Source organism: Cervus canadensis, chromosome 23 (assembly GCF_019320065.1).
Source record: "Cervus canadensis isolate Bull #8, Minnesota chromosome 23, ASM1932006v1, whole genome shotgun sequence".
NCBI lineage: Eukaryota > Metazoa > Chordata > Mammalia > Artiodactyla > Cervidae > Cervus > Cervus canadensis.
The window spans coordinates 17,978,292-17,991,917 of NC_057408.1; positions in this window are offsets into that span (position 1 = coordinate 17,978,292).

Genomic DNA, 13,626 nt, shown 5'->3' on the forward strand with positions numbered 1-13,626 from the left:
ATCAAACAGCAAAGTTCAGCAATGCAAAACCGAAATTACTTTTGTACCAACCTAATATTTTCAGCAGCATTCAGAAGTTAATCATAAGAAACTTTATAAAACATGCTACTCATATCACAAATCACCTCTGAAAGCCAGATACTCAATGAGAGAAAACCATGAAATCTGAGGAAGGACCCAAAAAAAAGCACTCTGTTTTCTTTTAAAAAAGCATCTAAAAAGAAGGAAACTTTCCTTCCTTCACTAGAATAGTGCCTGTTCTTTGTGGAGGCAGAATGATGAAGTGGTTGCGGGCATGGGCTCAATAAAGGGTCCTCACCCCACCTCGGCCCCGGGCCGGAGTTCACAGACCCTCCTGAGCCTGGCTCCTCCTTTGTTTGACAGGAAGGCAGCAACGGCCCCCGCCCTGCCCCAAGGCATTATGAGATGTCCATGGGATCTTGTATTTTAAGCATTTGGCCTAGTCCTGATACAAAGTAGGCCAAATGCTTAAAATACAAGATCCCATGGACGTCCCATAACAAAGTAGGACTTCCCTGGTGGCCCAGACAGTAAAGCGTCTGTCTACAATGCGGGAGACCTCGGTTCGATCCCTGGGTTGGGAAGATCCCCTGGAGAAGGAAATGGCAACCCACTCCAGTACTCTTGCCTGGAAAATCCCATGGACAGAGGAGCCTGGTAGACCATGCAGTCCATGGGGTCGTGAAGAGTCTGATACGACTGAGCAACTTCACTCACTCACTCACTCTGGTACAAAGTAAGTGATTTTAAGGTGGGGCTCTTACTCTCTTTTTGTAGTTGTTAAAAACAAAAATGCCCTCCTCACCCCAAAACCATCTTTGGAAGAGGCAGCAGTGGCCCGATGTGCAGTATTTAGGATGTTATCAGGAGTGCAGGGGAGCGAGGGAGGTCAAGGCTGAGGCTGCCTTTACCCAGATGACCCGGAGGTTTGACCCTATGGCTGAGACAGCCCTTGCCCTCTGACCTCCTGCAGCACCTTGGGGCTACTCTCGCTCAGGACACAGTGGAAGCTGCCTTTTGCTGTGGGTCCAGTGGTCTTGTTCATCCTGTCCAGAAAGGACCTGCATCTTGTCTGTTTCGTCTAGTGACCGCCATGGTCTCACCCATACCAAGAGGCTAACAAACATTTGTTGTATAAATTGTGAAGTTTTTTCTCTTCCCTGTATTTATTGATAGCATTGATCCTCAGCATATAGCAGAAACACGCATTCCATGTTTTCTGTTATATACTAATGTTCAGTTCAGTCGCTCAGTTGTATCCAACTCTTTGCGACCCCATGAACTGCAGCATGCCAGGCCTCTCTGTCCATCACCAACTCCCAGAGTTTACCCAAACTCACGTCCATTGAGTCGGTGATGCCATCTAACCATCTCATCCTCTGTAATTCCATTCTCTTCCTGCCTTCAATCTTTCCCAACATCAGAGTCTTTTCAAATGAGTCAGCTCTTCACATCAGGTGGCCAAAGTATTGGAGTTTCAGCTTCAACATCAGTCCTTCCAATGAACACCCAGGGCTGATTTCCTTTAGAATGTACTGGTTGGATCTCCTTGCAGTCCAATGGACTCTCAAGAGCTTCTCCAACACCACAGTTCAAAAGCATAAATTCTTTGGTGCTCAGCTTTCCTTATAGTCCAACTCTCACATCCACACATGACTACTGGAAAAACCATAGCCTTGACTAGATGGACCTTTGTTGACAAAGTAATGTCTCTGCTTTTTAATATGCTGTCTAGGATGGTCATAACTTTTCTCCCAAGGAGTAAGTGTCTTTTAATTTCATGGCTGCAATCACTATCTGCAGTGATTTTGGAGCCCCCCAAAATAAAGCCAGCCACTGTTTCCACCGTTTCCCCATCTATTTGCCATGAAGTGATTGGACCGAATGCCATGATCTTAGTTTTCTGAATGTTGACTTTTAAGCCAGCCTTTTCACTCTTCTCTTTCACTTTCATCAAGAGGCTCTCTAGTTCTTTTTCGCTTTCTGCCCTTTCCCTATTTGGAACCAGTCTGTTGTTCCATGTCCAGTTCTAACTGTTGCTTCCTGACCTGCATACAGGTTTCTCAAGAGGCAGGTCAGGTGGTCTGGTATTCCCATCTCTTTCAGAATTTTCCACAGTATATTGTGATCCACACAGTCAAAGGCTTTGGCATAGTCAATAAAGCAGAAATAGATGTTTTTCTGGAACTCTCTTGCTTTTTCAATGATCCAGCGAATGTTGGCAATTTGAATAGGTTAGAATAGGAAAAAGTTAGAATAAAAAAATGAGTCCAAAATGGCAATGGCTAAAAGACAAAGAAAGGAAATAGCCCATGAAAATGGAACAAAAGAAAATCCACATGCTGAAGTGAGAACTTCAGGTGAAACCCACATGCCCCCTTCTTGGCCAGGCCAGTTTGCATAGGGCAGGCTCAAGGTGGGGAGGAGACAAACCTATAAAAGGAGGAAGCCAAGCGGGATTGAGCCCTCTCCTTTGGGGTTGGCCCACCCTCATGCAAAGGAAAGGGTGTACTTTCCTTTGCTTGCCGAATAAAACTCTGAGCTGTAATCAAGCTGTAACACTGGTCCACCATTTCAAATCTTTGCTGCGGCAAGACAGAACCAAGGAAATTACACACTCCCCTGACACTACTATTGTTTACCTGAATGCTAACTTTTCTCCTATTGTGCTCAGTCACTTAGTTGTGTCTGACTCTTGGTGACCCCATGGACTGTAGCCCACTAGGCTTCTCCATTCATGGGATTTTCCAGGCAAGAATACTGATGTGGGTCGTCATTTCCTTCTCCAGGGACTTTTCCTGACCCAGGGATCAAACCTGCATCACTTGTGTCTCTTGCATTGACAGGTGGATTCTTTACCACCTAGTTTTTAATATGTATTTCCTATATTAGATGTCGAATATATCTGCTTTTATTTTAATAGTCAAGTAAAAATAAACCAAATGCTGAAACTCTTTTTCCTTTGGGGTTTTCAGACAGTCTAAGCTTACCAAGTTGTTATAAGTGAGAGATTCCAGATGTGCTTGATACACTTGTAAAATCAGAATTAACATGCAGGGCCCAGGCACCGTGAGTGGCTGGCCCAGGGACAGTTAGCTTGGCAGCTGGCAGGAACACAGCCTCTCTGGGAAGAATTTTCAGATTTCTTCAGAGAGGCTCTCCACTGTTCAGCCACCCTCATTGCCAGGGACTTACTTTCTTACAGAGGTTTCACAGCACTTTCCATCCAGCCAGGGTCTTGGGTGGGCTTCCATTAAAATGAGGATGGCTGGATGGTGGACACCCCTCTGTGATCTACCCACATTCCCCCTGCATCCCCCTGCCATCCTCTCCTCTTTAAAGAAGAAGCCCCAGGAACTTCAACTTTTCCAACAAGTTTAAGTTTGTTTTACAAAAGCACACTCTGCAGATGTTTATTATTTTCACATGTCATTTTTTATTAATAACTCTCCATTCTTCCTACTGAAAATTTTTGGCAACATTTTTTAAGTTAATTTTTATTGGGGTACAATTGCTTGGTGAAAAATTTTGCTATAGAAACTTGACATGCATCAGAGACCATTACAAATTTATTTTCAGATGTATTTTAAGGTATGATGATGGCTTTATTAAAATCTAGGAGCCAACAGAGCTCATCATCTAAGAGTTGATGCTCAAGAGGAAGCTGTCAGGCTTTTATCTCTCCTCTCCTTCTTACCTGTCTATGAAGAAGTGAAGTGTTAGTTCTTCAGTCATGTCCAACTCTGAAACTCCATGGACTGTAGCCTGCCAGGCTTCTCTGTTCATGAAATTCTCCAGGCAAGAATTCTGGTGTGGGTTGCCATTTCCCCCTCCAGGGGATCTTCCCGACCCAGGGATTGAACCTCCCCAGGTCTCCCACATTGCAGGCAGATTCTTTACTGTCTGAGGCACTAAGGAAGCCTATGAATTACAGCAAATTTTAAATTCTGAGTATCAGCTCTTTTACCTGAGGGATGGGGATAATGATAGTACCAGCTTCAAAAGATCTGTGTGAGAACAAAGTACAAGAATGCATACTGAGCACTTGGAGTGCACTGGACCCAGAAGCACATGTGCGGTGACCCTGGTGAGTCCTTTCAGGCTCTGCCTGCCCTGCGTTCCTTGTCTCAGATATTTGTAGGCTAAGCAGTGACCCGGCAGGTCTGCCCCTCAGGAGGGACTGCAGGGCGGGGTGTCCCCATCAGGCCTGCCCCTCAGGAGGGACTGCAGGGCAGGGCATCAGACCGGCACCATCATTGCTGGACACCGAGGATTCCCCAAGACCCGAGAATCACAGTGATACCCACTGCATTGGAGAACTTTCTCCTGCCCCCGCTTTATAGAAAGTTGCTGGAATATTCCATCACTTAGAATTCATTAATGCTTCTCCCTCCTTAAAAAAAGGCTCAGAATTAAAAATCCCTATTAAAGAATATTAATACTCATGAACTAAGGAAAACAAAAGGAGAAATTGCCTGGAATAAATTCAGATAACCCTTTGATTCTGTCCACTGAGACGTGTAAACAGCAGAGCCACTGAACAGAGGTGGCATGGACCAGAAGCGAGGCTCTGACCCCCATCCAGGGGGCCTCTGCCCCTTTGGCCCCCCAGCCCCGGGGAGTGCTCACCTGGTCTCAGTCAACTTGGGTAATTGTGGGATATGGATGGGCACCCAAATGAACATCGTAGGTTATCAGCCTTTCCTTCCCAAGAGAAAACAAACGATGGTGTGAAACGATCAAGGTAAGCAAAACAAAACTACAGGCACTGGGAAAGTCAGATTAATAGCTTGTGTTGCAAGAGGCCATACTGTTTCAAAAACACTTCCCATGTAATTAAAATGTAAGACGTGTACATTATGAAGTATGTTTGCGAGTATCGACTCAAATACCTGTGGACAGAACAACTATTATTAAATATGTTTATAAAGGTTAGAAAAAACGCTGTGGACATAGATGCAATTTCCTTTTCAATATATGAGCTTCAGCATGTCCTCCTTGGAGAGTGGAAGCAATAGAAGGACATTCAAAGAAACCTCTGGGAGCCCCGTGCTCCTATTTCCTTCACTCTCTGGCCAGCCCTGTGGGAGCCACACAAGCGTATTGTCAGCCTCTCTGGGAGAGTCACCTTGTCATGGGGTCACACGGAACAATGACCTTCATGGAGACCACAGAACCTCAGGGACGCCACGCCACGAAGATCCCACAGAAAGTGAGTGACGTACCGCCAGGCAGCAGCCCATGCACGCGTGCCAAGTCACTCAGTCGTGTCTGACTCTTTGCGACCTCATGGACTGTAGCTCACCAGGTTCCTCTGCCCATGGGTCTCTCCAGGCAAGAACACTGGAGTAGGTTGCCACGCCCTCCTCCAGGGGTTCCTCCCCACCCAGGGACCGAACCCTCATCTCTTCTCCTGCATTGGCAGGTGGGTGCTTTATCACTAGTGCCACCTGGGAAGCCCAACGACTCATAGAATTATTAGTCATTTAATGATTAGTAATCACTAGCTATTTAATCTGGTGCTAGGTGGGTGATTAGGACAAGGAATATCCAGGGCCTGAATGAAACCAGAAACAAATATGGCACCTTCACCTGTGCCTGCGTGGCACCTTCTGAGGCCGGACGAGGGCTCCACGGAGGCAGGCGGTCAGCTGAGTGGCTGGGGGGCACCTCCTTGGCCCGAGTGGAGTGGCCCTGAGGGGCAGCGTGGCCTGTGGGTGCTGTGGGCACGGCGACACGCCGGGTTGGCTTTTCTTATGATCTACACAGTCACCATAACTCACAGAAATGCAATCTTCGGGCAGAAATTTTTCTTAATAACAGGAATGAGAACAAAAGGGAGAAAGGCTCTCAATATGGTGGCACCATTGGCAGCACCCTGGGCTCATCCCACTGTCGGATTCCGTTTCTTCCTCCTACAAACCCAACTGATCCAGCATAAAGAGCCACCCGTTAGAGAGGGATGCTCCATCAGTGTCATTCTGAGCAGGTGAATGAGGCAGTGACAATTGTGAGAAACACTCTTAACGCCTGTTTCAGCCAATCTAGCCGCAAGATTAAGGCGACTGCATTGTTTTCATTTTGCTTTTCTATGTTATGTTTCACGATAGAAAATCAAAAAGAGAATATGGATCTGAACACCATGTTTGGCTTATGTGCTAGGAAGAAGCGTCGTAAACTGGGCATTTATTCAGATTTTCAGCTATAATGCCAACAGCTTTCTATCTAATGAGAGTCGGAGCCCACACACATGTAAACCGTCTGACAGCACTGCACACGCTTCTGTAAACAGCCACGTCAGGCAGCGTCTCCCCACGAGACGCAAGAGTCGCTGGGCCAGGCTGTGAGCGCAGGGGGCAGTTCTCAGAGCATTTGTCCTGTTGCCGTCGACCCCTTGTCGGGGGGAGGGGTTGCTGGGTGCCCTGTGCTCTCGGCCGGCTCTTCACGTCTGTCTGCACGGTGGGCAGCCGGGACACGAGGGCCGTCCCTGGCCCGGGCAGGGGGCAGTCGGCCGCCTTCCTGTCCTGAGACTCAGGCGTCCTGGCTCAGGGTCCCTCTCCCATGTGTCCAGCTGTCACCAGTGGGGACGGGGCTTAGAGACCTGGGGCCAAAGCCTGGTCGCTGGTGCAAGTGATGAGCAGTTCCGCACGTCTGACCTGAGAGCCTGTGTCGCCTACTGGTGCCCTGGACCCGGCGCCTGTCCTGGGCAGTGTGTGAGCTTGTGAGCAGGTGGATGGACGCTCAGATGGTCAGAGCTGCTGACAGGGCCTGCCAGGTTCTGGAGCATCAAGCACTTAATCTGCAAAATACCCTGATGTTTGCAACACCTGCAACCACACAGTCTCCCCTCTTCGTCTGGGCAGGAAACCCAACTCAGGAAGGCCAGCGATCATCCAAAGGCAGAGCTGCTGCAGCTAAGGGCACAGCAGGATGGCCTTCCTCTCGTGACGAGCTCCCAGGAGACACGGAGGGAACGTGTGTGTAAAATAAACGAGGGCATGAAGGACCCAGCTCGGGGTGGATGAGGACTGAGGGCATCTGGGTCAGGCTGAGGGGACATCACCGAGTGAACACCGGCCAGCAGGGGCGAGGCGGGGTCGTATGCCAGCCGGGCGTGTCTCTGAGCAGGTCCCAGGCCTGTCTCCACCTGGGAACCCGCAGGACACTTGTCCCTCTGATCCTCTGACCAGGACAGGTGGCTTCCCTGCGGGGGCCTGTGGTTTCTGGGCATGCTAGGGGGACGCCCCAGCACTGAGGGCCGCCCGCCTTCCGGCCTGGAAGCCCTGCCCTTCCAACTCCACGCGGGTCAGGCAGACTTCTCTGCTGCTGGTGACCAGAGTGAGCATGGAAATCAAACCAGAGAACCAAGGCCAAGGTAAATGTTAACATGGCTGCTGCCAGGTGAGACGTTGCTTCATGGGGGGCCAGACCCCCACATGCAGGTGACCTTCAGAGGGAGCCTCAGACTGCAGGTCTCTCTATGTGGCCTGGGCAGGTCCCAGACTCTGGCCCAGAGTACCGGACACTGGGCCGCAGGGCTCCTCTAGCTGTGAGGCTCCTGCCGCTCAGACTCATGCAGTAGGAAGTAGGAAGGGGAGGCACCAAGGACTGGCCACAGTGCCCTGCAGCAGGGTGCAGACACACACATCTACACAGAGGGCCAGCCGCCAGGACCTGGGAGAGAAAAGGGCCACCTCCCCCTCCCCCAACTCTGCCCCAGCTGCCTGGCCCTGCAACGCCTGGACGGTGGGGTGAGAGAATGAGTTTCCTTTGTTCCTGAGGCCCTGGGAGCCCCCCGGGTGGGGGGCTGCAGCCCGGACTACAGACCAGGCCCGCCAACGAAGCACACACGAGGTCAGGAAAGGAGACGTGGGGCTGGCAGCCCGGGTGGGCCCTGAGGAGTCTGGGGGGCCGCAGATGGTGAGCTTGGGGGACACGCTTGCACCTGAGGACAAGGTGGCTGTCGCCAAAGCCATGGTGTGGGGCTCAGGGTTTCCCGCCCTCGTTCTGTGGTCCACGCCTGCCAACCAGGCAGACCACACTCCTCTCCAGGAGATGCATGGGGCTCGTGAGCTCATTTAAGCCTCGGAGAAGTCCTGCAGCACAGAAACCCACCTCGGCTGCCCCTAGTGTGTCCCTGAAGAATCCCATTCCCAGGCCCTCGTCCATGCCTGGGGCCACCGTCCCTACTCGATCAGCACATTCTTTCTAGACATCAATTATTTGAGAGCAAGAACTAAAACTGGAGGGTTTCCACCTGGAGATTGTGACTGTTGGTCAAAACAAACTGAAAATTAAGTGATCCAACACTGAAATTCAAAGTGAGTTAAGGATTGCTTTGGGAAATGCCATTCTGCTGATTTTGCCCTCGAATTTAAGGGATATCTAATACAAAGGCCTGCAGGCCATGAGGAGCGCAGCAACTCAGCAGCAGTTTAGGCTGAAATCTGGTGAAAGGAGGAGGATTCGGTACCACGACAGGGCTCTTCTCAAAGCATCCTTGGCTCCGAAAGTGGCTGTGAAAGCACACATTTTTAACCTTGAAATCAACAGATGATAAGATGTAGTTGTTTCTTCAAACACTGAAGATCTGATGACTTGGAATAATTCAAAAAGTAGAAGTTGGGGAATTATAATACATCCTGGGACATAACATGCTTGGTTTGGAAAGCAAGTGAAAGTATTATTTGCTCAGTTATGTCCGACTCTTTGTGACCTCATGGACAGTAGGTAGCCCACCAGGCTCTTCTGTCCATGGGGTTCTCCAGGCAAGAATACTGGAGTGAGTAGCCATTCCCTTCTCCAGGGGATCTTCCCCACGCAGGGATAGAACCCAGGTCCCTTGCAGTGCAGGCAGATTCTCTACCGACTGAGCCAACAGGGCTTCCAAGTCTCACTAGTGACTTTACCTTTCTAAAGTCATCTTTGAGCAAAATGCCCCTGAGATGGTGGCTGTCACTCATGTCCTTCCCAGGAGGGACTTCCCGGGTGACACACGGTTTGGCAAAGTCTGTCCTGCCGCGTCTTCGCTTCTTAGTTGAAGTAGTGTTGATTTACAGTGTTGTGTTAGTTTCAGGTGTCCTGGAGTGCCTTTGAATCATCACTTCCAGTATAAAGACCTTCTGTGTGGCCACCTTGGAAGTGTGCTCCTTTTTGTCTGAACTCTTTTCCCTGGAGCCGTTTCATATTCCTGCAGTGGGTCCCCAGGCTGGAAGTTTCATCTTTACTGTTGGTTTTACTTCAGAGTTTAAAACAAACTTGACCTGTGTGCAGATGGTTTTGGCTCTGCTATTATTTCTGTAATCTAGAACATGTCTAAATGCTTCAGTGATGCAAGCACAATATGGTTTCCTCAACAAAACTTGCAGTATCTTTTTCTCAACAACTGATTGCACCCATTCTGCAGAAAAGAAAGGTTTTAGGATCGCCTTTTAGGCTAGTTTGTCACGGTTGGGCTAGATTTATGCCATCAAAGCAAAGACAGCTTTGGGTGGAAAATTCCATTTGTACAGCAGTGAGTATACACATTCTGTCATAATTCACAAAATGTTAGTATTTCTCTTGTATAGTCAGAAAAATAAAACGCATGCATTTATCAAGACAATTGTTTGGTTTGGGGCTGTGCTTTGAGTAGTTAAAGCCATTAATCATGTTTATATCTCTTTTTGAGTTTTCTCTTTATAATTCTTTGGTCACCAGATTATTCTACCTTCCTTTTTCATGTCTAGAAAGATGCAATTTCAGAAGTCAGAGGAATCAGTTATCAGGATGGAATGAATCTGTGCCTGTCATGAACTAAATAGAGTCTTCCTGGGATCTGATTTGGGTAAAGCTACAAAATTAAAATTCTATCCGGGCATTTTTCATCTACTGAAATTTTAAACATTTTTGCAGGACAGAACCACTATAAATAAAAATGTTCTCTTTTGTTTTAGCTTTCTCTAGGGCTGTAGTTTATTTCTGAATCTTTTATCAGCTCTAGTTGGACAGTTATATCCTGCCTTTCTATTTCTTTGGTACAACTAGACTTGTTCTTCTTGATTTCCTGTATGAAATCTCCCCAAAACTTCATGAAAAGATCATAGTTTTTACTAAAAGCTTCTCACCTTAAAAAACTCTTGCATTTCATCATTTTGTTACCAAGTAGTTAATAACCCTTCCCTATGCATATTCATAATCCAAAATCGTTATTAAAATCCTTCACTATTATACCAGCAATGCATGCATTCAGTGAATGATTTCCATCAATGAAAACCTCATTCTTATATATTTACATTCAAATAGGAATTAGTCATTTCAATATAATAACATTTCTATCTCAGGAAATGTAAAAAATTAACATAAAAATTCTAATATAAAGGGATACATATCATCATCTAGAAATGCTGAGAGAATAACATACAGTTAATGAATGTAGCTTATGGAAAAATAGTAACAGTGAAAGAGACTGCTCTCAAGAGTTGGCAATACTTTTACCTAATGCTTATGTGGTCCTCACCGTTTACCATCACTGGTCTGACCTCCTTACAAACGAGCCTATGAAGCAGCCCACGTGACAGTTGAGGAAATGGACATAAAGGGCACGAAACTCACTGATGACCACACTGCCAGTGGGTGATGGAACCGTGAATCTTGACAGACTTCAGATTTTATACCCTTCTAATCCTTGAAGTAAACTAAGAAAGAATGAAAGAGAAAAAAGAAGGAAGGAAGGAAAAAAGGAAGAGGAACAGAGAGAAAGGAAAAGATGCACCCATAGAGCAATGATCTTTGTTTTGACCGTGACTACTTCGCACGGAGAGCCTGTCTACACACACACACGGATATAAATTGAGACTCACAATTTCAACTTGCCGTGCCATGCGGTCTAACATTTTCTATTCCACTTTCTTTCATTAAAAAATGCTGGTTTAGAGCCACTAAATTGATTTCATGACTCGCAAATGGGCTCTGACTTGAACAACTAGTACTCGGGTAGAAACTCTTATATCTCTCTGAACACAAATGTAACAGAATGAGTATGTAGTTTTAGTTTGAAAAGGAGTGATATCTATTTGTACTAACTGCTTCTTCTGAAGATGATCAGTGAAAATGTCAGAATCCACTTTTCTAGCATTTGAGTCAATAGGAAACAATAGGATGGATTAAACTTGAATTCTGAAAGATTCATGTGAATGAAATACCTCTGTTACAATTTTGATATGGGCAACAAATAAACCCCCACAACTTAGAATTTGTAATTATTTCTCAAATTATTTTTACCGTAAAAGCTGTAAGCAACTTAGTTTTTGATTGATCTATACTACATTTGAGAACACATCTAGGCAACAGAGATAAAATATTTCACAGATAACTTCTTTTTTTCCAAAACAGAAAATAATCTCAGATGATTTGCTTAGGAAGAAAATGATACTAAATGATATTTAGCATTTTCTTCACATGCAACTACATAATGTTATATAATGGGAGTACATAAATGCAAAGTAAAATGCAATCTCTCAACTGATGAATGGGTGTGCCAGTTGCCCAGGCGGCAAATTAAGAACATTGAGGCAGATTGTATTTAAACCAACTGACAGTGGTATCAGATGAAAAGAAGGCTGAGCACCAAAGAACTGGTTCTTTAGAATTGTGTTGGAGAAGACTCTTGAGTCCCTTGCACTGCAAGGAGCTCAAACCCGTTGATCCTAAAGGAAATCAACCCTGAATATTCATTGGAAGGCTCCAATACTTTGGCCACCTGATGCAAAGAACTGAGTCATTTGAAAAGACCCTGATTCTGGGAAAGATTGAAGGCAGGAGGAGAAGGGGGAGACAGGATGAGATGGTTGGAGAGTATCACCGAATCTTTGGACAGGAGTTTGAGCAACCTCTGGGAGATGATAGAGGACAGGGAAGCCTGGCGTGCCGCAGTCCATGGGGTCGCAGAGAGTCGGACATGACTTAGGGGCTGAACAACAACAATCGGAGGAAATGGCTGGTAACTGAAATAAAAATTAAGGTTACTTCTGCAGTTCAAAGTGTGTGAAAGGTTCATCCCCTTACAGCAAGACTTTTGCATTCAAATATATAAATGTGACTGTTTAGGTCCATAACAGTTTTCAGTGATGAATGTAAATTCAAATTTGACACTAAGACTTAAGCCCAAGAATCAAATGCAAGACTTTAACTGCTAGGCCATAAACAACAATTTAAAAACTACGGTGCGTTTACTTCAAAATTTAATTTTAGGCTTATACGGACATGCTCCAGAACCCTGCAGTATGCTAAAAAAATTAAACGTGAAGGCACCTAGAAGTCACCTCTTTTTGACAGCTGAGCCCAGTTATGGTTACAAAGTACCTACATTTGGGCTCAATAAAGCAAGTGCTTTGAACAGACCATCAACTGCAATAAAAATAATACACAGGTTACAATGGATGCAAGAGACAATGTAAGTTTAATACATGGGAAAACACCATCTACTTTGGCTGTTTATTTATTCCAGGACCAAAACAGCTACGAAATTTCTGAGTTTCTAATTTAGAAAATCTTAAATAGGGAGAGAACAGTTTGGGCAAGCCTGGCTAACAGTTTTCAAAAACTCATTAGTCCTGTAAAATTTCAATTTATCCTCTCACATGTGCAAGGCGTCCAGTGCATTTACCAATAATACCCTTTTCTTTTCAAGTCACCCTCAGCTCCATCTGCAGTTCCCATATCATTAAGCTGAACACAGAGATGTGACTGCAGAAAAGCCATTCAGCATTTGTCAATAATCACTACTGAGACTCGGGGAAGGGGAGAAGCAGAAAATATTAACATTCTTTGGCAGATTCACTTTCCTCCTCATTCACTCAAACTTCATCAAAGTTCTGTTTTTTTGTTTTTTTTTTCCTGCATTTATAACTCCAACTGCAGTACACCAACATGTATTTATTTGGCAGGGACTACGTGCAGATCTTTGGCTCAGTGATGAAGGTGAAACGCTTGGTCAGAATCTGGAACGTGCTTCTCGAGAATAAATTCTGGGATCACCATCACCCAGACAATCGCCCACTACACACAGTGCCCATGCCTTCATCTTTGCTCACAACGAGGATGTGAGCTGATGCCTCGATGCCTCGTGGGTCACTGGGGAGGATCCATGAGAAGGGCTCTGACAAGGACGTCACACACACTGACCCAAATGAGCGTGTGAGAGTGAAAGTAATACCTGGGGTGGGCAGCAGCCATCCTGTGGTCATGAGTGAAAGTTGCTCAGTCACGTCCAACTCTTTGCAACCCCATGGATTACACAGTCCATGGAATTCTCCAGGCCAGAATACTGGAGTGCGTAGCCGTTCCCTTCTCCAGGGGATCTTCCCTTCCCAGGGACTGCAGCCAGGTCTCCCACATTGCAGGCACAGATTCTTTACCAGCTGAGCCACAAGGGGAAGCCCAAGAATACTGGAGTGGGTAGACTATCCCTTCTCCAGGGGATCTTCCTGACTCAGGAATCAAACCGGGGTCTCCTGCATTGCAGGAGATTCTTTACCTGCAGGCATAGAATTCTTCACCAGGCAGATTCTTTACCAACTGAGCTATCAGGGAAGACAGAGCTCAACAGAACACCCACCACAAACA